The sequence below is a fragment of the Chlamydotis macqueenii genome, chromosome 1, assembly GCF_036417535.1.
Source record: "Chlamydotis macqueenii isolate bChlMac1 chromosome 1, bChlMac1.mat, whole genome shotgun sequence".
In the NCBI taxonomy this organism is placed as follows: Eukaryota; Metazoa; Chordata; class Aves; order Otidiformes; family Otididae; genus Chlamydotis; species Chlamydotis macqueenii.
This window is the reverse complement of record NC_141556.1, coordinates 173,698,954-173,724,692: the sequence shown is the minus strand read 5'-3', so window position 1 is coordinate 173,724,692 and position 25,739 is coordinate 173,698,954. Positions and strand designations below refer to the sequence as shown.

At 34.4% G+C, this 25,739-nt stretch overlaps 1 protein-coding gene across 2 annotated transcripts in view; it reads right to left on the bottom strand.

The window, feature by feature from the left end:
* The window catches only part of KLHL1 (kelch like family member 1), a 213,272-nt gene that overhangs the window by 173,972 nt on the left and 13,561 nt on the right, over positions 1-25,739 (bottom strand). The gene's annotated exons all lie outside the window — the stretch shown is intronic.

The following is a 25,739-nucleotide window of genomic DNA, read 5'->3' as shown; positions in this document are numbered from 1 at the left end:
CAGAATCCTCTCCCTCAACCTGCTGGCCACACTCTTCTTGATGCAGCCCAGGATGCAGTTGGCCTTCTGGGCTGCAAGGGTGCATTGCTGGCTCATGTTGAGCTTCTTGTCCACCAATGACAATAACACTTTTTGGGGTACTTCATTTCAAGACCAAGGACCTGAAACTATATGCCTCCTCACCCCTCCCCCTCCCATCTCCTTCATGTCCTGGTTTTGGTTGGGATTTAGCTGGCACTGCTTTTAAGCTGTGTAGAAATAATGACTTAGCCATCAGTTGACTGGGTTAATTTTCCTCAAGTTTTTAACAGATGTTTGTTTGGGGAATTCATTTGATGTATATTGATGAGCTGTATATTCTAAAGGATTCACGCTTGTATTCACAATTAATCTCTGAAAGCTCTTTAAGCTGTTCTGTACCATCATGTCAATAGCAAACATACCTTTGATGGAAACAATTAATCCAACTCCTTTTAAAAATGTTGGAAAGACATATTATTGTTTAATATACTGCACATATTTAAATGTATTTTAATCCCTTTAACCAAGTACACTTTTTTTCCCAACTTCTTTTCTTCAAAGCTATCTGCCCTTCAGCAGACATGGCTTTAGTACTTAGTCTTCAGCACAGCTGCTACATTACACATACATCTCCTTTTTAAATTAAAAAATGTTGGTTTTTTTTTTTAAACAAATAAATAAACAAACAAAAAGCCAAACCTCTAGGGTTTTTTTTTTCAACAAACAAATAAAAAAGCTTTAACAAATGAAACAATAATTTAGATGCAGAAAAGGATTTATAAACACTTGCAAGCATCTCTCTCTCTCAGTCCAGGCAGATGACTTTATTCCTCCTAAATAATTTACCCCTCCTCCCTAAATATCCTTCTAATGCCTTTCGGTGGGTCTTGAATTGCTGTGTTGGGCTTGTGTAGCAGGGGTGAGGGACACAGTGGCAACTTCCATGAGAAGCTTCTAGACGTTTCCCCTTTGTCCAGTGGACCTGGCCAGCTCCAGGGTGGACTCAGCGCTGGCCGGGGCCCCAATCAGCATGATAACATATCTAAGAACAGAAGAAGAAAAACAGAAGTGTGCGCAGAGAGAGGGAGGCATGGGCCTTGAGGGCCTAACCCTCTGGCCTTCTGCCAGGCAGCTATCTGGGCCCAGCCTGAAGAGGAGAGGAAAAGAGAGGAAAGGAGAGAGAAGATGTGAAGAGAACGTGAGAGGTGTCTGCCTGACTCCAGTTATAAGGAATTGCTTGTAAGAGGAGCAGCTGTGGATGCCAAGGTCGGTGAATAAGGAGGAGCAGGAGTAAAGTTGCTCCTGGCTGAGATTCCCCTGCAGCCCGTGAGTCCCTCAGTAAACGAGTAACAAGAATCGGAGATAAATATGAGTTGTCCTCTCCTTCTTCCCTCCCTTTGCATTATCCCATTACTAGTAGTAATGATGACTTAACTTTATCACTGGGTAATTATTTCGTAAGATTCCATAATTTCTGAATCTTTTGCAGATTACATCAAGAAATTATTTATATATTTTCTTTAAGACAAATTAAATATGTATGCATATTGACAGCATAAAGTCCAGAGCAGCTAAAATTAATGAAATAAATGTAACTTATGCTTCATTTATGTGGTTAAAAACTATTTTCTTTTTGCTTACAATCTCATGAAAGACTAATGTAAAACCTTAACAGGTGTCAAAATGTATTAGTGTGTTATAAGATTGTACCCATCTCCTGCTTTTACAAACAAAATTAATTGATTTGATAAGCTTCCATAAAGCTCTTTTGTTTTGCATTAATTCATTTATAGTGCTTATCACACCAAATTTATATTCTTTCCTTAGGATTAATGTGAGGTTAGTTAGCCTGTGGCATCCTTTTCAAATATTAAAAGAAATAAACTTTTCCTTAGACTACTGGATCTTTCCCAGCATTCTAATTTTTTTTTTTTATTAGACTAACTCAGAGATTTGTTCCAGGAACTTCCCATGCAGCTAGTACTTTTAATAAACAAGTATATTGCTAACATGTTTTCTTTCTAAATATTTACTTTTAATAGTTCATTATTAACATACTCACAAATTAAAACCAGATCAGAAAACATTTCAACTAAAAAATACAAGTGCACCATATGAGGCATAAGATGTGTTTTCAGTATGCAATCCTGAGTTCTACTGCTAGCCAACTAAATTTCTTCCTATTTTTTTACAAGTATGCCTGCTTTTATTCTTAATCCTGCTCAGATTTTTTTTTTTCAGGGATATCTTTAACCTCCTTTATATGCCTGCAGTTCCTGACTGCAGTTTTCTAGTGTCTCTGACTGTATCTAAATTGAAGGACCTGCAAGCATCTTTCAAGACCATGGGGGAATGAAAACCAAGAAGGCAGCATTCTTACCTCTAACGGCTATGAAGACTGGTGGTCAAATAGGCTTGATTTGAGTTTCCTGAGTTATTGCTGTTTTTGCAGGTATGCAGGAATATAGTTCATATTTCACAATACTTAAAGAGAAAATTTTATTGTCTTAAAACAAAAACTCCACTGCTGTCCATATTGTAGCCTTGTCTCCAGTCCTGTCTCTGACCTAATCTGCTTTTGCTTCTGATTCCCTGGAAGGACCCTGATCCTGGCTCATTGCTTGCCATGTTGCGAATGTCAATAGTCCCAGTTACAAGCCCTGGGCTCTGCCTGCTGTGCTCAGATACTGTAGGGCTGTACCCCATCAGTGAGGGCACTGAATGTGCTGTGATCACTGTTGGCTCTCTGTTCACCTTCCCATAGGCAGCAGTCCCTGATCTCCCTTCTCCCAAAAGTATGAGATATATCTTCACAATAAGCTTGTTTGTGAAGGTGAGAATTTTAAGATAACTTACTGGTCATTTTCTGTTTGAGTTGATAGTTCTATAATAATGTTCAGTAAAGTTTATTTTTATTTTCTTCTTCCTATTCTACTGTCCCCTTCTTCCCATTCTACTCTCCCCTACGCTCACTCTGTTGCTATTTCACAGGAAACTTCATACACTTAAATTACATTTTCACCATGAGAATGTAACTACTCTGGATGAAACAGCAAGTCAAAGCTGGAGCTTATTCTCCAGTGCTTGTTCTCATCACATCCTGTGAACTTGTTCTCATTACGTTTCTGTAGGAAAATTTCAGTGGTGGGGGTTGGGAAGGGAGTAGATATGAGGAGCACCTTTCAGGAGAATTTTTCATATTCCTCATTAGGGACAGCAATGAAAGACTTCACAAGTAATGAGTTTTATGAAGACAGGTAGTAGCATAAATTACTTATGACTTAACTATTACAGTTGTTAATATGATCTAGTTATAAAATGATAACCTATTTTAAAACAAAACTGCATTTATGCTACAAGAAACTAAATTTCTGGTTAAGATCTGCATTCTTAACTGGTGACCAACATTCAGCATAGATCTAACAACAGCAGCAATGGCAAAAATACAGGTGTACTCCACTGCGATTGATTTTTTTTTCAGAAAAAGATTTTAAGTTTCTGTAAAGTTCATTGCTGTCTATGTACATCTTCATGGACTTTTTTTTTTTTTTTGTTCTGATAGATCTGGCCACAGTTAAGCTTTAGTTGCAATGGTCTACTTACCAGTGGCCAAAATAACAATAAATAGAAGGACTTTGAAGTAGTGGTTCATTAACTACAGTTATGGCAGGAATCATGCTGATTCCTGAGAAAAAATGCTGAACTGAGAAAACACTTGATCCAGAGATTGATTGTTTACTTAGCTATCTAACTGTATCTTAAAAAAAAGGAGAAACCTATATGCTTATTAAGGGGTTGTTTCTTGCAAAGATTTTAGAGATGTGGGTTGAAAAAAAAACCAAAAAAAAATCAAACCCTCTGATGTTAATAAAGTTGAAAGAAATGTTAATAAATAAGAAAAGCTAACTACAAAAATTCAGTATAATCTTTATAAATATATTCTGTCATCACTCACCTCATGGAATGAGAAAGCAGACAAAGACAGGAATAAATATACTGTCAAAATTGCAGCAGAAGTTTCTCACTTTGTGGTTAATAGCTTGGTTACATAGTCAGATTGTTCTGAACTCCTAAAGAAAAAAAAATCTAATTCAAAGTTTTTTCCTTCTTTAAAAATAATCTGCAACAGTACAAACTTCATACAGATGTAGATAGCAATTTTTGCCAAGATTGTTTGTAGGTAGTTACAGCTACACTGCAAGTCTATCTCTGTATCAAACTTTTGTGTACATATATATATATATGCCTATGTGCTCAACTGCACATTAAACTGGGAGAGATGGTAAAATTTTAAGGATGATCTTAGGGCTGTATGAATTTTGAGGGAGAATGCATTTTTCATTTTTGAGGTTCTATGTGGAAATACGTTAGCCTGACAATAAAAATACTAAACATTTTTCCACCACTTCTTTCCATCCCAGCTGGTTCCAGTGTCAGACTCTTGCCCAGTAAGGTGAGCTCTTTCCCCCTTTTCATGCATTTAATGGCAAGTGCACATAGAAAGCCAGTGTTACTGAAGAGGACAACTGAGTAGCAGCTTGCAATCCTGACAAGCAGACAGTCAGGCAGGGAGCAAGGTGAGCCTGCAGGACAGATGCTGAGTTTTCAGAACGGAAGATGGCTAATAAAAATAATGACAGGTGTGAGTTTGACACCTGTGGATCAGTTCTTGTGAGATGTTCACAGCACCAACTAACCAAACTAGCGTGTTATCCTAGTTGGGATGTGGAGCTAAATCATGGCGCAAAGGAAGGCTGCTATTGTGATCTCAAAAAAAAGGTGCAGTAAGATACTAATTTGTTTTGCCAGTCCCATTCCCTTATTTTCTCACATATGCTATTGCTGCAGCCCATTTCTTTGTGTAATGATACTATCAGTAAACAGAATAATTCTAAACTGACCTGAAATTACTAAGGAGACATACACGCACATTAGATAGGCACCAGGAGGTACCATTTTAGAAGTACACCACTCACAATGTCCTTGGACAGCGGGTCGTGAAGGCTAATGAAAGGCACGGGTAGAATAAACGAGTCATAACAGGTTGATTAGGAGATTTGGCATCAGCTTGTTGAGGGGAGCGGAGGACTTTATATCTTTCAAATAACACTGACATCAAGACAGTAATTGTACACAGATGTCATTTATGAACACATGGCAGATTAGCTGAACTGCACACTAAATAGTCTGACAAATTCAAAACAGGGGTGACAGGGGTGACACTCCCATTCCTGGTGCACTCTGTGACTGTACACTACATGAAGGTGGGAGGGAGTATTTCTCAGGGGCGAGTCGAGGGGTTGTGGAGCACAGGCTAAGTGCTAATCCTTCGGATGCATCTGGCCAAGCCGGGGACTTGAGATATGCTCATTATCTTAACTGTAGTGGGAAGATACATCATTCTGATACAGGGGACGAGGAACTAAACTGTACTATGAAAAATTCTTCAATTTATTATTGCTTATATAAGATTTAATGAAGATATACTAGCTTTTTTCTTTATGCTGCTTATTTTCCCAAATCCCCACACTAACAATTGAAAGGTATAGGCAGTCTGCCTACAATTGTATCTAACTGTAAATTACAAGGAAAAAAACTATATGCTTATTAAAAGATTGCTTGAATATTCCCTCCTATTAGTGTCTAAAAAATGTGAATACATAATATACAAATGTTAATAAAGCTGAAAAGCATCTTGAGCCAGAGAAGCCAACTACAACCATTCAGTGCCATCTTCCTGACAACGAAAGTGAATATTAACAAAGAGCTGTTGTAATTCCTGCTGCCACTTCCATTCAACCTGTTCTTTAATTATTCAGATGCTAGTTACCAAAAATGGCGCAAGACTGAAAATACGGAAACAAACGCAGTCACAACTTCCTGAGGAGTGTACAGCTTGGTGACAGCTACTCTCTTGAGATACCCTAAGTGGCAAAACAATAGCAAAACTCAGAAGTTACCATTATGACTACTACAAGTGTGAGACTGGGACAACTTTCTAGATTCTCCCTTCTCTCATGGGCTTTAGCAATGTTTAAATTATTTCTAACTAACAACTGAACTGCAGGACTGGATTATTCTGGAGACTTCGGGCTTCCATGAGGAGAAACCAAAAGGAAATAATTTTAACTGATCAGATTGCATTCTGTACTAAAGGCATACAAAATTGCAGAGTTAAGCACTTAAAAGTAGAAAATGCTATACATACTTAAATGTTTAATCTGAGCCTATTGTGAAAGTGTTATAATATAGTTTGTCTTAAACTAAGTTCAGTTTATGACTGTTAAAAAAAAATCTGACCTGACAATTGACAGGAACTGGACAGCACAGCTGCATGCTGAGGGTTTCAAACATAATCCTGTGGATGAAAAGCTAAACAAATAACCAGCTAAAGTAATTTACATCAAAGCCCATAATGAGAAATATCGTAGTGATATACATGTGTTATGCAAAAGACATGTAATGACTGGGATGTATTCAGTATTATCTCTGAAGACACTTGTGGCCCACTGAGTCCACACTAAGGTTTACAGGATGAACACTGATAAAGTAAGTGTTTCTACAGTGTGAATTTAGCTATCTTGTTCCAGAAGGAGCTAGCCTGTGCTGATGATATAACTGAAGGGAGAGTGCAGAGGACAGAGCCACACCCAGTGTCAGGACCAGAAGGCAGTGGGTAAAAACTGAAACACAGGAAGTTCCTCCCAAACATCAAGAAACACTTTCTTACTCAACACTGGTATAGGTTGCCCAGGGAGGTTGTGGAGTTGCTGTCCTTCAAGATATTCAAAAGCCATCTGGACATAGTTCTGGGCAGCCTGCTCTAGGTGTCTGTGCTTAAGCAGGGGGATTGGACCAGACAACCTCCAGAAGTCCCTTTCAAACTCAATATTCTGTGATTCTGTAAAGTCAGCCTATACTAGTTGTTCCAGAAAAACAGATTGTTCCCTGAGGAAAAGTCCAAGAGAATCTCTGCAGCTATAGCTCTATGTGATGACCTGCTTGGAGCCACAAAGATAAAAATCTCTGAATAACAAGGGAGAGACTCCAGTTCTCTAGGTCTTTTTATGCTTCCTTTTCCTCTGGAATTTTGCAAGGGAAATTCAAGGGAATTGTAAGAAGAACTAACCAAACAATGATGTATATATTAATATGGCATAGATCTTGAAAATAATTATTTAACCATCTGCCTAGTTAGAATTAAGTGCACCTAGACAATTACTGAGAGATGTCTGCCTAATTCTCAAAACTCAAAACTTTTCAGTGAATGAGATTCACAGATATCAATGGTAATCTTTTTTCAGTGTTTAATTATGTCTCTAGCTAAACATGTTCCCAAAAGGCAATAAACATCAGCTGGTCAAAATTTCTATTCTTAGCCACCGATACTACAAATCTGAAATAGCTTATCCTTTGTTGCAAGATGAGTAGTTAATTCAAACTACCTTGCATTTGCTGTGGGATATACACATCTGTGATTATTAAAGCAGTACCCATGGGTAATTTGCTTGTGCGTCTGAGCATTTGTTTCAACATCTAGATTTCAATTTCTTTTTTTCTCTTTTCCTCCCAAATGATCCAAGATTAATGTCAGCTCAGACTTAGGTTTGCAAACATTTTTGGAAGACTTTTGTCTTTCACCTGCAGATTCTATGCATGTTTGTTTTTTTTATTATTATTATATTATACAAGCAAATACAATAGTGAATGAAAGTGGCTTCAGGACATAACTGTATTAAATGTCCTTCCAGTTTAATAACAAGCTTTTAATAATTAGTCTATGAGTGATTTTTAAACAGCTGAGCACTCACCAGAGGCTGATTATACCTCCACCATATGGCATTAGCTCATTTATAAGTGTGCTTAAGTACCAAAATATTTCCTACATTTTAATTCATTAGGACAGTCAATTTAATAAAGAGATTGATTAGACATGATTTATTCTTCAGCTATTGATTTATATGAGGATAGCTTTTACCTCTTGATCCTAATCTTATAAGATTGGTGTTTATTTATTCAGCATAGAGGTACTTGTGAAATTCTGTGTATGTGCTCTATGTGACTGAAATGTGATGTTATAAATCCATCACTTCACTACTTTCAACTCCTGATGTAATGGACAGCAGTCCTTTCAAACAACAAAATCTGTGAATGTCCCATTAAAAAAAAAAACCTGTGTAGTTCAGCGTCTCTTGAAAGTGAAAGGATCCTGCCAAAATTTTGTTTCTTGGATTTGCGATCTCAAGGTATCTTAAGTTCATATATATATATATATATATAGCATTAACAATGTACAATCTAGTCTCCCTCAAATAAATGAAAGAAAATTCTTTCATTCAGGTTGGAGTGACCAATTTAAGACGAAGAACTTAAAACATTTAAATAAATGCATAGTAAAAAATAATTTATGTCTTTGCTCTCTGGCCACGAAACTTCATAAAATACTTCAGAACATAGGCAAAAACATAAGAAATATATGTCATATTTGAATTTTAAATATTTTCAGGAAGATTTCTTTTTTTCTTCTCACCATCACTAATAACAACTTGTCTTTCTCTACTGAAACATTGTACCTAATTCTGGTATTTCGTATGGATTTTCATTACTAGAGTTGCGCTATATGGGCATAAATCAGAATATAACATGGTCCATCTTTTTTTTTTTTTTTTTAGCAGCAGAGGCTGCTGTATGTGTATATTAACGAAGGAATGAGGATTTTGTATCATGGGCAATTATTTTACCCTATTAGCATGCTATTTTAAAATAGACAAATTAGTAAAACATGTAATGTTACACTCAGGATTATGAAATTATCTTTGCTACAGTACGCTTGTGAACTCTGTACATGAAGTAAACACAAGATACATCTGTACATTTGAAATTAGTCCTTACTGACAAGTCTTTATGCATTGAATGTAAAGATGTCACTTTATGGATTTCTTTACGTTAAAAGGTATCAGGTCAGCTGCCCACATACAGGCATCTTGAAGCAATTTAAGCAGCTCTCAGGTATCTTGTCTCATCTTCAGATGGCAACACATAAAGCATTGTCTCCTCTAGATCCAGTGCAGTATCTGTCAACACCATGAACATATCTTAGACATCCTAAGGCATTTCAAATTACACTAGATTTCTATGCATGGGGAAATGAACTAAGCTGTGGCTCGAGTCTAGAGAACTACTCATCTGGACATCTACAGGAATTTACTATAGCAATGAGATGACTATCTCTCTGGATGCCTTAATTTTTTTTTCTTCTGACAACGCTGTGTGCTTCAACTACTAGACCACATTCAAATAGCTACATTACAGGCACTGAAGTCAGGCAAAATGAAACCTAGTTTAAAGTCTGCTGCTAAAAAGCCTGCAGAAAGATTTAAAAATACATAAAGAAGGAATTAGAGTAGGTATTATTTTGACCATTAAATAGAAAATAAACATTTGTTTGGTTTTATATTCCTTTTAATAATTAGATTGCTACAGCTTACTCTTTATTATATATTTAATAAAATAAACAAACAAGAACACCATTGAAGAGGATCAGTACATGCATCAGATCATCCATTTATGCAACAGGAATTATAAATAATGAACTACAAACTCAGAGTTTAGGATTTTGTAAAGCCTGCAAAGGAATTCCACACTTCATTCTTTCAACTAAGGAAACTGCTGAGTATAGGTTTATAGTAGCCATATACAGGGTAATCAATGGATAGATATTCTCTTAACTGCTCACATCTCATTAATGTTCTTTAAGACATGAGATGCCTTCTCTGCTGAAGCTGAAAGGGACCCACCAAAGCTGCTAAGTGGGAGTAATACAACTGTCATCCTCAACAGTTATTTGCATATAGTTGGTAGACGGTAGCACACAAACCATCAACTGTCTCATTTAAGAGGCACATGGCAATATTATGATTTCTCATGCATCACTTTGTGGGAGTGATAAATAAATTAAGTTTTTAAAGTATAACCTCCGTATCAGAATCACAAAGCTGATTCTCTTGCTTAAAAAAAAAAAACCCATGAAGTAAAAGAATAGTAATAAATGTTTAAGTATTTAATTCTGCTGAATGAAATAGTAGTGATGCTATTTTTTAAAGCCTCCCAGTAGAGATGTTTGAAGAGACTTAGATGTATCAGTGCTTGCCTATCAAATCATGTTGACGTGTAGCAGGCTAGAGAAAAACACCGTGTAATTCTCTCTCAATGCTCAAGTGTAAGGAGCTTAGATACAAATTTTATTGTAAGAAGGTATCTGCAATACTTGTTGACTGACTGATCTTTAAGGAAAACAAAATAATAGGAGGGAAGGTAGAGTTCATTTGCCTTAATCTATGAATAGAAATTTTAAGAAATGAAGGGATGGCAGTTTAGATTTACTTGGTTTAGATTTATTAATTCAGTAATATTTAAGTCTATATAAACTTGTTCTCTGGTTTAACAATACTTATTTGTTTGCCAGCCCGTGTTTATAGAAGAAATAACCATTGCAACATTTCAGTACATCTCCAAAGAGTGCCTTTTTTTAGAGTGCCCCTCTTGGGAACACTTTGCGTACATGCATGTATAAAGACATCAGTTTGCTTTTACCTACCTTTCCCTTTGACATTAGGCACACTGACTCATTTTATTCTAGTATTATGCTAAGAATAAACATCATAATGGATGACAGCTTTGCAGCATCGAACCCATAAGCATGCAGAACACCCTCAGTTAAATGTGGCTGATGTACCAAATTTGTTCAGTTGAATTAGCAGAAAAATACCTGATTGGTTCTGAATTTCAAAAACCTCAAACATTTTTCAAAAAGGTACTTGAAATCCTATGAGTAACAGTCGCATTGAAGGTCAGAAGATTTATGCTTCCAAATTAGTAAGGCAAAAATCTATACCTTATTTGGATTTTTGTCAATAATAAAAATAAAACACTTTCCAAACCCTATTTAATCTGCCTGATATTAAATTCTACTTGCACCTTCCTTTAATGTTCATGTCATTGATTAATCTGGATGTAGAACAGAAGAAAGATGAGAAGAGAAGCCTACAAGATATTTATTACCACAGCAAATCCAATTTTCCAGAAGAGTTTTGGTTTTACAGAAGTACGCGTGTATGCTTCCTTTAAGTAGAATTCCACATAGTGTCCCATCTCATGGTCTAATAGTGGACCTGAGGGTAATGGCTTAGAATGGAACAGATTTGTAATGTCTGCTGGGAGTACTGGGAGTGATTTCCCAGATCTTCCTAAATGGAGGCTGATTACATACCTTTTGCAACACTACAATATGCTACTATCTTATTTTTCTCTTGCCTCCTTTTGAAAGAGTCAGAATGGTGAAGGTGCTAATGAGGAAAGATTCAACTTATCACACTGATTCAGAGGCATGTAATGGACCTAAAATGCGCTACGTTACCTGGAAAAACTTTTTTTCTCCTACTACCATTATGACAAGTTCTCATGTTCCTCATCTTTATGCCTCAACTAGAGGCAACTAGATGCCTAAAGCTAAGCGTGCTTAGTCAAGGCTAAGAGCCGCCTATGGGCTCCTTTGCAAACCTAGTGGGCAGACACATAGGATGGAAACATCTTTTGCCCTCACTTCTCTATTTATCAGAATGAGGAACACCAGCACTCCTTTTGGCCCTCAAACTTAAACGCACACATTTTATCTTACTTATTGACAACACTGCTGACTTTTAACAGCTCCTAGATCTTTTTAGCATAAGGACTTCAAGCTGTATATTCATCAGCTCTCTCTTTTTTTTGGTTTTTGTTTACACAGCACTCTGAATATTAGTGTCTGTTTAAAAAGTTGAGCAATCAGCTATTCACTTTTTAACATTACTGTTCTGTAGAGCTTTCATGAAAGAAGAGGACTTTTCATTTCTGTTTGGTTCACAGGTCAGAAGTTGCAAGGAAAAGCTTATTTGCTGTTTTTGTGGCAAAAATAAAAACACTACTGCTGTTTTGTAAGAATCTCATTAAGAAAGAATAATAGATGATTTTTTTTTCCTGTGTATTGGTGAAGAGCAATTGAAATTAAGATTTATCAACGTAAGTTCTTATTAAGGAAAGGAAATGCATTCTTATTTAAATTGATGGGACTTAAACATTAAGTTTTCAGGAAAACATTTCCTGAATGAAGCCTCAGACTTCAGAAAGAGGGCAAACGTAGCACTTTTCTGTTTTCTGATTTATTTTCAGTGATGGATTTGAAAGGTATATATAGTTAATATTAATACCAAGTAAATATTCATCAGGAGAGAGAGAAGGTAAGTAGGTTTTACTTACTGGAATTCACAGTTTCTGAGTCTGTCCAAAACACAAGAATATCTACAGACTACAGACAATTATAGCAATTAATTTTCTTTTTTTTTTAAACAATTTGAAGTTAAAACCAAAGTCAGATTATATCCCCTTCAGCAATCCAAAGTATGTTTATGCAGTGCAGAACACTGTGGTGCAGACTTATCCAAGTTTATACTGTTCAAGTAACTATTAACAATTCGTATGCTTTTAAACTAAGAAACAATAGGTAGAATGAGAAATCGTTGAATATTTGGGTAGGAATAAAAATATCCTTGAAACTGGAGATTGATATCAGTCAAACCCAGATTGTTTCCCACAGATCTACTGTCACAGCTTTCCTAGGTACATTTGCTCATCTCCATTCTCCCAATGTTTTCTTAAATAAAAAAAAATACAGTAGATTTCTCCAATTAATTCAGTGTAAATATTATTAAGTTTAAAAAAAAAATTAAAAAATAAATGAATTAATAAAAAATTAGAACTATTGTAGCAGTAACAATGCTTATCAGCTTGAAGTCAAACTGGTACTTCAAATAGCATTGCTTGGCCAGCATAAATTCATAAGATAATATCTTTCTGAGACTCAAAAAAATGTTGTAAATTTATATGATTAACGATACAAATATTCTTAAGTATTTTCATATATTCAGTAAAACATGCTAATATAAAGTACTGCACAACAACAACAAAAAAAGAAAAATAACATAAAACCCACAAATATTTAAAACATTAAATCAATTTTGAAATAACAGTGCATACACTCTATTTTGAAGTAAGTAAGTCTTTGTAGGGACGAATTCGTAATTCTTAACTTTACAATGCTCGTGGGTCTTTTTGCATTTAATGTAATAGTCTTTTTATCAACTATAGAAAGAGTTTACAGTATTATTGCACTGCATAGTTTTCAGAAGTAGTTTTGACTGCAATGGATTCATTTTTTCAAGTTATGGGTTACGGGATGTACTTGAACTTTCAGATATTCTCCACAGGACCAGACAGGGTTATTCAGTCTCCTCTTCATCAACCTTCCAGCTGATTCCCTTTCAGTGGAGGGAGGATCACTAGTGGACAGAAGTGATCAGTTACTGTAACAGCATCCAAATCTATTTCCCGTCCAGAGTTTCCACATGTATGGATGTACACAGATATACATACATATATGTACAAAACTAACCTAGAAAAAATAATATTTATATTAATGAGATTTGCTATACCTGAATATATGCTTCAGGTAAGATGTCTGCTATAAATTAGTCTGAATTTTTCCTAGTAGGTGCATTTAAAAAAAAAGGAAATTAGGTGTGATTATATAATCACCTAGTTATGCTTTTAATCTGGTCTGTTATGTTTATGAAGGCATATACAATCCCTTGGTCAGCATAATAATTTAGAAATTCCTTCAAACTTTTCTAAAATAAGAAATTCAATTAAAATATAGGGGCTTGCTTTTTATTAAAGATTTTTTTTTAAAGTTAAATTTGGCTAAAATTAACACAGCAAAACCTTGGTCACAAAATTCATTAGTGGCTTAACTCACCACCGTATTACAAGTTCTTACAATTCTGCAGTTGTTTATCAGTTACTGTATTATACAAACATAGACATCGAAATATTAATAATCAAAGTAGTTGAAGTGATCTCTCCAAAAGGGAGAATCTCTTTCTCATACTATTTTCCTGCATTTGTAAGAAATGCAGGAAAGAAAAATTAGAAGCTTCCAGAAGACTCAAGATCCAATACTGTTAAACAGTACTATCTACCAGAATTCTAGCATTAAAATAGATTTCTTTCTGTTAAGTAACTTAGAAGTTAGGTAAATAAAAAACAGCCAAACAAAAAAACTCCAAAACCAGATCATTCAGAAACGCAATCTAGTCAGTAACAGGCATGCATATGTTCCGGTTGCATGTCCTGGGCTTGGACTGTCTCCTGAACTTTGGCATTGATCTTAGAAGTCAGTATACTTCAGTAGCCCTTTCATGCGGAGAAAAACCAGATGCTGATAACATTTAAATGGCATTTAAATGACTCCTGTTTTCCTCCCTTCTGCTCTTCCTTTCCAAAAAATGCTTTGTTTTGTATGAGTAATGTAAAATCATTATGAAGCTAATCCTTTCCTTTTGTAAATAAATGGTAAAACTTCATTAGCTCAAATGAGCTTCACTGAGCATCAAATGATCTATATGTGAGATATCACACTGTCTCCTTGTACTAACAAATGCAGAAGGTTATTTGCTGAGTTTTTAACAGTCATTACTAAACATTTGATAACAGAAATTAAATACAATTAATTTCACAATTATATGTTTCTTAAAAAAAAAAAAAGGAATCTTTGGATTTACTTACTAAAATTCAGATCTTTATTTTTTATCATGTCTCCCACTCTGCCTTGTATACTGACTATGACATAGAAGTTTTTTAAAAAATTCTTCCTTCTCATTCTATTTTTCTTTTCTTATTATTAACTGATTTTTTTTTTGAGGCATTTGAAAAATCTTGGCAGAATGAAGGTACAAACTGAACAACAAGCTTTCAGTTTTATGAACTTCAATGCCTGTTATAGTTTTTTTTGAGACTCGTTTGAGGTAAATACAATAACTCTAGGAAAGTACAAGAAACTGACAGGAAAAAAAACCATTGTAATACTACCCACTGAAAAAATGAACCATACCTGAAAAGAAACCACACAAAAAAATATGCATTTATCAAGGTTTTTACACTATGGAAAAATCCTATGTTTCACTCAGTTTTGTTTGGGTTTTTTTTTTTGTTGTTTTGTTTTGTTTTGTTTTGTTTTAAGTGTATCTTATCTTAATTCCTATTTACAAAAGAGTTCAGCCACAGTGGAACACATGTAGGGTCTCTGACCAGACATCTTCTTTTTACTGGAAACAAGATCTGACAAGTAGTCACAAAATGAAATTGCTTAAAAAAAAAAGGTTCTGGAATAAATTTACGAAATAAAAAATAATAAATTGTCTGCATAATTTGGTATTTACCACCAATTTTCTATGAAATACACAGCAAAATGCTAAACTCTTAGTTCTGTAGTATAAGCTTTTACTTAAATCAGCTTTGGTATTAGAATAATGGACAGACGCTATTGGTGTGACATCAACTTTAAAAAGAACTCTAGTCATTGTCTGAATTCTATTCAGACAATTCTATTCAGAATTCTATTCTTCTATTATAAAGAAATTTATTCAAAAAATAAAATAAGGAATATCCTTCATATATACTTGAATACATAAGATATATTTGGAAGTCTCAAACTGGCTTCCATGGAAGAAATCCTGCCCTTACAAGTTTTAGCTGAGTCACGTGAAGGAATAGGCAAGTATGTGGAAACTTTTCCAATAAAACTTTTGTTAAGTTCATCCATGAAAGCCTCCGGAAGAACCTATCCTGTTTTAAAGGAAGAGGAGATCTTTAGTTAATAACTAGCTAAAATGAAGAAACAGGATTGGAATAAATGCTCATTTTTCATAATAAAGAGACCTCTACAGAAGCATCCCTCTGTATATAATCTCTGTTGCTGAGTTTGGTGTTAATTATTTACCCAAGAAAAATGAGAATGTAAAATCTCTTATTTACATTATTAAGGAAAATAAAATCTAACGTGATCATAGAGTAATAAGAAAGATCTCACATTTCTGAATGACTGAGAAATATATTTGAATGTTAACAAAAGTAGATTAAATTCAGTGTTAATAACTGCAGACTCAAGAGAGTCTGGAAAATAATTCCTACACATGAAAAACAATAGGCTCTAAATTGGCTATTATGACTTAGAAGAAAAGTCTGGATTCATTGTGGATAATTTTATTTTTCTTAAGAAATCCAGTAAAGTATTTGATACTCTTTCTATATGTTAATAGACATTAGTAGCCACTTCCTAAATCAGATGCTGGGAGCTTTGATCTGGCAGCAGGTTTTTTACTTCAAGTTCTCAAAACGGTGATGTGGTAGTGATTCAATTTTAATCCTGTTTGCTTTAGCATTCACATATTATGTTCTTAATAAAGATCATTCTTTTCTTAAAACCTTAAAATACAGGCACAGTTTCTTTCTGAGAGTTTTTCAGTATTTTTTTTTATTCTGTGAGAATGGAAAATTAATCTTTTTTTGTGTACATGTCTATGTGTGCTCTATAATGCATAACATACCACTGCATTGACTGTATTTAAAAAAACTATTTCTTATAATCAACTCTTGACTCACATGCCATAGATTTAAGATGATGCAGAGCAGATGCCCTGGTGAGTATCTTATCCCTCGTTCTGTCTTTCCTGTATTATGTATTTCTTTAGTAAGTCACTTATTGGTAATATCTTTCCACTCCACTCCTTTTAGATGAAGAGTAATTTGTATACAGTTTTATTGAATCAAATCTTCTGAAAGTCCCCATGAAAATTTGAATGCGATAAAACCAGAACCAGACCTTTAGAAAAGAAAAACTAGTACACAGAATCTGTGCAGGGTTCCAGCAATCTGGGTAACTTCTGCTTCCACAGAAAACTCACAGTAGAGACTTTATGAATACTCTGAAACAGGAAGACAATCCATGGTTGTCTGATTTACTTGTGGGGAAAAAAAAATGGTAGTATAGTTCCTGTAGAGTCTATACTTGTTTTTATTCTTCAGTACAGCACAGTACACACTGCAACAATTATGTGGACTTAATAGGAAAGACTGACTTGGGTCATTTGTCATGACTAGCGAATTTATTATGTTTGCAGTTTATAAAGTAGTATTCCCATGAGGCAACGACAGCAGTACAGCCCAATGCTGTAGAATTAGAAGAAAAAAGAGAGAAAGGATGAGAGAAAGGAAGAAAGAAGGAAAGATCATTTGGGAAGTTGTCTCCTTTGTTCTGAATACAACTTCCCCTCACATTAATGCTTGCCACAACTTGCATAGTCAGTGGAAAGGTGACCTGTATTTCACACTGCTGTTAACTACAGAGCAACCTGGCCATGGAAAGGAAGCAAAATAGAAATGCAAAAAATATGTCCCTCATTTCAGTCCTTTAAGCTATTTGTGAGTTGAAGATTGGACACAAAAATATCAGAGAGCCATCAATCATATTAGTTAGGCAAGATTTTATTAATATAGGACCACCAAACATGGCTTTAAGCAGCCCACCTGCAGCTGGCAGAACTCTGCATAACTGGACTACACCATACAACTGTGACCAAAGACTCTCAGTCTCAGGGATGATTCTTTAGGTGGATTTTCTTAGAAGTTTATTGTTGTTGTTGTTGTTGTCATAATTTGTGGTTTTGTTTTCTTTTTCATTTTAGTGGGACCACTGCACTAAATCAAAATGGTATAGCCAGCTGGAATTAACTGAAAACTCCTTCAACTGATACTATTTAACTCCCACAGTAAAATGGGATTTGCAAAGACTTCAATCTGAAATATACACCAATTATTCCCCCCCTTATTCATTTTCCTTTAAAATACTTCCTGTAAAGTAAAGCTTTTACCAATGCTTATTTCAAAATATACTTATCCCTGAGTGATGATATTATAAATTGATATCAGAAACTTGCATAGTAAAAACACAAAGGCTTGCAAACATTTCATATGCTTCTATGCTTGGTATTACTAAAGTAACCTTTTCCAAAGGTTATCAGTAACCTTTTGACGGTCTTTTTTGTAAAAAAAAAAACCTGAAGGTTGACATTGAAGCTGGTTCCTGTAACATGAAATATTCACAAATGGCTTCAGTGCTTCCTTTTTTGTGCTAAAGAACTCCTTTCAAAACATTCTTATTCAGCAACTATCTTCTGCTGGTGTATGAAACTTTTAGATCAGAGTTAAAGTTTTATAAGGTTTAAGGTTATAAAATATTAAAACAAGAGTTGAGCTTATAATAAGTTCTGTTTAAAAGAGAGCAGCTCTACTGAAAAGGAAAGAAATGCACATTTTATTACATTGCTGCTTTACAGATATGCTTTTCTGATTTTTTTTTTCTTTTTTTTTTGTCATGCTAAATTTATTTTTGGTGAATTCATAAGAGAAAAAATAAGAGGAAATACTCTTTGAGTTCAAATAAGATCAGTTGTTACAAGCTTTCTTTCAAAACTTTCAATTAGTTGGTCTGAACCAATCCCAAAATTTGATCAGGCACTACTGGTCACTAGAGGTCAAATGTATTTTAGTCAAAATTCATAGCAGAATTGTGAATAGTTGTAAGACTCTGTAAGACTGGACCTCCATTTGAATGCATTCTGCTTGAATTCAGAAATGGTCACCCAGATTCTCCAAACAGTATCTCCATATGAAATTCTTACGTGTAGTACTTAAGCACATTTAAAAATAATTCAAATCTACTGAATGCAGATATTTCAGCTATGTTAAAAAGCAAAAAGAAAAAAATAAATTTATTTTACTCTTTCTCTGTAGGTAAATAAATATGTGCATTGGATGGCAAATATCACTTTAAATTGCAAGAGTAGCTTTAAAAATTTTAAAAAGCAATTCTGAAGCATTATCCATTCCATATTAATGTAGACATCTGACAAATGTCAGTTGAACCATGACTTAAAGTACATATTTCTCTCCATTGGCTACAGAGCGTAGAAAGACACACCAAAATAAGTAGTCTACATGTAAATGGCTAAACTGAATTGAGATACTCTACCTCAGTGATGATCTTCTCACTCAACAATTGTGATCCTGCTTCCTTTGTAGTACGAGAACCTAAAACGCCTCTCCATAGTACGATAGTATAAAGTTTCAGTTTCTCTTGTCAAAATGAATATTCCACTTCAGACCTGAGAAACTTCTAAGAAACAATATGATAAACATCTGTAGAAAATCCTGGTTTAATTCTAGGCCAATAATGTGGAGCCCTTCACAACAAGTTTTGGAGCAAAGTGAACCATCCATCCATTCTAAGCCCGGTTCCTTTCAGATAACTTTTCAGGTCTGTGGATACTAACCTAGAAGTAAATCAAGAATACTGGATAATATAAGACAACTAACATATTTCATTCTTCTATTTTATTGAATAAAGTGAAACTCTTAACATTTAAAATTTTCAATCTTAGGATACAGGCAGATGTAGCAAGTAAACATGTTGACGTATCTTAAGATTTATTGTTTCTCAGCTGACATACAGTAATTGTTAGTGCAAATCCTCCTAAATTGATGTAGCTATGAAGTAAAATGATTTAAACTGCCATGATGACAGTAGCAGTTCACATTGTCCTTAGAACTATTTTTTTTCAGTTGTTTTATTTTATACTTCCTCAGATCTATTTTTGTCAGATAAAAAATTATTACAGTAATTTACAATGAATTACAAATTAAAATATTAGAGTCCTAACAATCACCAGTGGCAGGTTAGATTTTTAACCAAGACTTAGTTGTTAACATTTTAATTTAAATTTCACACTCTTCTACATTCAGGAAAAATCACCCTGTAATAAAATAGAACAAATAATTCTGTGAGCATCAGAACTAGTAAGGCTTGATTTCTTATGCATTTTTGTTCTTTGGGTTGAATTAGAACAAATTTTTTTTGTGCTATCCCTTCAGAGATACATGCTATCCTTTCACAAAACACTTTAGTGGCGGTATGTAGGATGCCATGTTCAAATGATAGTGTTTTACAAAACTTGGAGGAACATAATTATTTTGGGTGCTTATCCAAATACATATTTTTTTTCTGACATGATAATCAGAAAAGGTTGGGATGCAAGAGGTACAACACAAAATTATACTGAGATGGTATCAAATTTGATCTGAAAGGAAATCAAACTTAAAACATATACACACACAAATGTTCAGTCGTTAAAGTATTATGTTCATATACTTTTATTTCATAAATATATCTTGCCACTTTTATTTCTGTAGTGCATCTACACCAGACTAACAGTAGTAACATCTGAGTACTAGTAACCAAAGTTAATCCAAATAGTTGAATGTCAGACATTTTTGGCACTTGCATCATTATTTCATTGAATCATAGAATCTTTAAGGTTGGAAAAGACCTCTAAGATGACCAAGTCCAACCATCAACTTAACACCACCATGTCCACTAAACCACATGCTGGAGTGCCACGTCTACATGTTTTTTAAACACCTCCAGGATGGTGACTCCACCACTTCCTTGGGCAGCCTGTTCCAGTGCCTGACCACTCAGAAATTTTTCCTAATATTGTAATCTAAACCTCCCCTGATGCAACTTCAGGCCATTTTGTGTCGTCCTATCACTAGTTACTTGGGAGAAGAGACCAACATCTACCTCCCTACAACCTCCTTTCAAGTAGTTGTAAAGAGCAATGAGGTCTCCCCTTAGCCTCCTCTTCTCTAGACTAAACAATCCCAGTTTCCTCAGCTGCTCCTCATAAGACTTGTTCTCCAGACCCTTCACCAGCTTTGTTGCCCTTCTCTGGATGTGCTGCAGCAACTTAATGTGGTTATTGCACTGAGAGGCCCAAAACTGAATACAGTATTTGAGGTGCAGCCTCACCAGTGCTGAGTACACTTCCCTACTCCTGCTTGCCACACAGTTGCTGATACAAGTCAGAATGCTGCTGGCCTTCTTGGCCACCTGGGCACACTGCTGGCTCATGTTCAGCCAGCTGTCAACTAGCACCCCCTGGTCCCTTTCCTCCAGGCCACTTTCCAGCCACTCTTCTCCAAGCCTGTAGCATTGCATGGGGTTGTTGTGACCCAAGTTCAGGACACAGCACTTGGCCTTGAAGCTATCTTTGAACTGTATAATGAATTTCTACTTTCACTTCTTTAACTAATACATGTACTTTCATTATACACATAGGGAACTCATTTTGTGCAGCATATGCCACATCTTTGTTCAGATAAGCTGTATTCAACTGTTGACTCCATTAGGTTGGCTAGAAGACTACTGGACTAGATGTCTTCCTTTTAGATGAGTAAAATTAAATTGGACAAGCCTCTATTAGTAAACTAACATATCAATGCAAAAACAAGGTTAAAATAACTTAATCAATGATGACTGCAGTTTTAGCAAGGGAAATTTGGCAAAGTTGTTAAATTGTTTTGACTTGATAATCCAATACACAAAAAAAATAATACTAAGAAAATCTACGGTAGTCTGAAGAGAGCTACTAAAAATTTAGAACTCTTCCTCTTACTTGCATGCCATTTATCCTATTTTTTCTGATTATAATACCTAAGGATTATTCTTTTATTCTCAGAAATTAATTTCTATGTAGAGATTTTAAAAAAAAACAAATGCCATTTTAAAATGTCATATAGAAGGGGTGATACACAGCATATAATGAAAGGCTTAGGAGAAGAATAATACTGCTTTTTTGCTCCTATTAAGCTTTTAACAAAAATGGTATTTCTGCTATAAGACTGCTATGGCTCATTCCCCTTTGACATTACATCTTACTGAGTACTTCGCAGTAATGGAAAAATAAGGTTGAAATATGTTGATAGTAAACTATAAACTTTAATATAAGACTAATTGAGTATATTTGTTAAAAGGCAAGGAATACTGTAAAGTTTATCCATCTAAAGTGATTATTTTTATTTAAATCCTTAGCTATTTTCAATGATATACCAACTATGTGTAAACATAGGAGACACTAAAAAATAATACTACTGAAGTGAGATAACTATACACAGAGAAGAACTTACATTAACAAAAAAAAAAGCGTACATTTTAAAAACATTCATGTGATGTCAAAATTCCCAAAAATAGGATCTGTGATCTCAGAATTAATAACAAAATGTATTTTCCTTCTTCCACTAACCTTGTAACCATCTCTTGAACAATGAGATGAGATTTTGACATCAATAATTTTCCAAGAGTCTGATAGTACAGTCAGAACTTTGATGATTTCATAAGCCAGAATTCAAAAATTAGTAAATAAGAAGTCCTAATTGACTCAATTCAACACATCATTTGGATGATTTGGATCATTTAGTATTAGTTTTTGTAACACTCTCCAGGCTTTTTTTAAACCATCTAATTACAATCTTCGAAGCAAAAATATTTTTTTTTTAATTAGACTGTAGCATTTTTGTTCATATGCTACACAGGATGCTTCAGTAATTTTGAAAATCTTCTAAATTATTAATTTTACATCAATAAATCATGCAGTGGAATCCCTCCTTCCCTCTATTTTTTAAATAAAACAGTATTTTCCTAAAAATATGTTTTAATGGAAAATTCATGTTCATCTCTGCTTTTGTGTATAGAAAAGAAACACTTTTTTTTTTTTTTGACTGACCCTTCCACAGTGAACTGAATTAGAATAGAATGATCACATTGTATATACAGGGATTTCTTTTTAACATAATGTGGTCTCCATTAATTCTCAAATAAGCCTAAAGGAACTTGCTGTAAGAAGGACTCATTTAAAAAGCACACTTAAAGATCAGACATTATTGTACAAACTAACGTGAGAAGCAATGTGAAAGATAAAGGAGATCAGAGACTGAAAAAAAAGGGGGTTTTTATCTTTTGTTATCATTTATTATAACATGAATCTTAAGTTTCAAATTTTGACAGGATATGTGCTTTTAAACTTAACAACACATGGTTGGTCTCAATAAAAAAAAAAAAAAAATCAAATATTTAAAACAGTTGTCCAGAATACCACTACTGGAAGCTGTTAAAGATTTATTTCTGAAACTCTTGCTGCATCCATATTTCCAATTCCTAATAATGTTCTTAAACTTCCACAGAGCAGTGTGGAAATTTTCCAGACTTCAACTATGTCCGGAAGTATAAAAATGAAGACTAATACTACAGAGGAATAAGTTACAGAGAAACTTACCAAAAAATGCACCTAACCTTACATGATTTCCTGAAAATCCGCACTGCAAAGATAAGGCATGCAATATAATTTGCAGTAGTCATTAGGAATATCTGATTTTGAGAGGGAATATCTGATTTTGAGAGATCACTTATCTTCACATTAGATTAGCTTTACACTGAGTTTTGATATTCCAACACTTGTCTGCTATACATGACATGAGGTTTGTGGGGTTTTTTGGTTCATTTTTTAACTTACATTTTTTTTAGAGAGTTTTCTGTTCCTGAAGAGAAAAAAACTTCTAAGAAAGTGGAAAAGGAGTCATTTTAACTGCTGCTTACTCTGAATGGATGTTAGAATTCAGTCTCTGACAGAAAGATTGCCTGTTATGGTAATGGTAAAGAATCTTAGATAAATTAAGATCCATCTGCATGCGAAGGGGAAATGTATTTTTTCTGAGCTCCAATCGAGTCTTCTCCAATGCAGTGTTTTTATGAAAATACAAAAAAAAAACCAGAAAAAAAAGCAGTATTTTTTCCCAGGAAAAAAATGAATATGTAATGAAGAAATATATGAAAAAGAAGGCATACAAATTAGTGAGGAAACTGGGACTCATCTACTTCACATTTCAGTATTCTCAAATGTGCCAAGAGGTAAGTTTTAGTACAGTGTTGTGGCCCCAACAGCAAAGTTTGGGACATATAAACAAAACATGATGTTTGAATAGAGAGGCAGTAGTACTTCTGAAATTGGCATAGTTTCTGGTTTCCCAGCTTGTCTATCTGTATTTATCCTTACAGAAAGATACAAATGTGCATATGTTGAAATGCACAGATTCTTCACCTCTTAACATAAAAAAGACAGATTGATATTTTTCTGCTTAATTTAGGCCATAATCATACTTACTTCAAAACTTTTAGCACACAATGTTATCTGTGTATTACTAGTCAGAACACCTATCATCTGCCTGTAACAGAATGCATAAACCATCTGTTGGGTGGGTTTTTTTTCAACTGCTTTTTTTCACATGCTAACATAAAAAGCAAAATAAATTAAAAATCTTGAAATATAGATGAGCTTTTCCTACAGCACAGTAATCATGGGCGGCTCTGTTTAGACAACACAAACAGGCAAGAAAGAAAAACAGCCCCTGAAGACTGAAGTTATTTGACTTCACCTTACAAAATAACATATGCTTAGATACGCCTCTGCTGTAACAGCCTGCACAAAAAAAAAAATTAAGAGTTCTTCCCAAGATTCATTCTTGAGATTAATTCATCTTACTGGTTTTCAGTTTTCTAGATCTTGAACTTTTTCACTGATCTTTTCAAAATGTTATTGTGTCATGCACAGGTGAATTAATTTCAACAGTTTCAGACAAAAGATTTAAGAAACATTTGTATCAGTTCTTCATTTCTGAAATTTGTAAAGAAACCTTCCAATGAATTCCTCTTTCAGAAGGAAGCCTCTTAGAAGAGGGTTCCATAAGGCAAGGCAAATGCATTTCCCTCTTAACTAGTCTCAGCCTTTTTTTTTTTTTTTTTGCTACATAATAGCCAGTCACCACTACAAAGGAAACAGGACACTTCAGACAGCAATTGCCTTGATTAGACAACCATGTTTGATTCTGCAAGTTACACTCTGAATGCTATGTACTCTCTTATTAGGAGAGTATTAAAAACCTAGCACCTAAGAAGATCTTATTTCAACTGTGAGCTTTAGTAATGCTTGAAGTCTGTCACAAAAACCAGCGTCAACCTAACAACTTAGACAGTGGTGAGACAGATGGTACTAGAGAATACTTGGTGCTATTAGGAAACTATACAAAACTACTTCCAAGTCTTTATTTTGTATCGAATTCACTATTTTTTTTCTGGAAGTAAAAAACTTAATGATATTTTCCACAACCTTTTTAAGATGATACAATGAGAAATATGAAATTAAATGGGCTCATTGAGTGGATATCAATGAAGATGGCACACAAGCAACACACTACATTTCACATAATGAAAATTTTAGAGTTTGAGGAACTAAAGACACAAGTTTTGATCATAAACTTTCACATTGTTTTTATAAATACTGTGGATTAATTTATTTTGCTACATTTATTTGGGGAAGTTATAGAGACTTGCCTTGAAGGACTTGGACTCCAACCAGCTAGTCTCACTTTATAAGTTTCCTCATGTAATTCAGTTACTTTTACTTCAACATTCTGTCTTAAAAAAAATAGACAATAGTACTGGCATTTACTTCCAATTAGTATAATTTCTTTAAACTCTAACCTTTTACGATATGAGTATGTGTGCATGTTAAATGCCTAACATCATGGAGACTGATTTTTGTTAATCATAGTCATGAGATTTGGCACACCACAGTACTCCAGTGGAAGAGTAAATCAAATGAGGAAGCCATAAAATATAAAGAGATAACATATTTAAACTATAAAAGATATATTCAAAGAATGTTGTAAAAATGGGATTATAACAAAAAGCTTTAAATCCCCATATAAAAGGTTATTTTTTTTTAACTCTTTGTCAGCATCTATAGCCAACCTTTTAATAGATAGATACTGACTGATAGTTTGTGAAAGATTATTTAATGCACTTCCTTTTTAAAGGCAAAAGGGCTGTCATGCTTAAA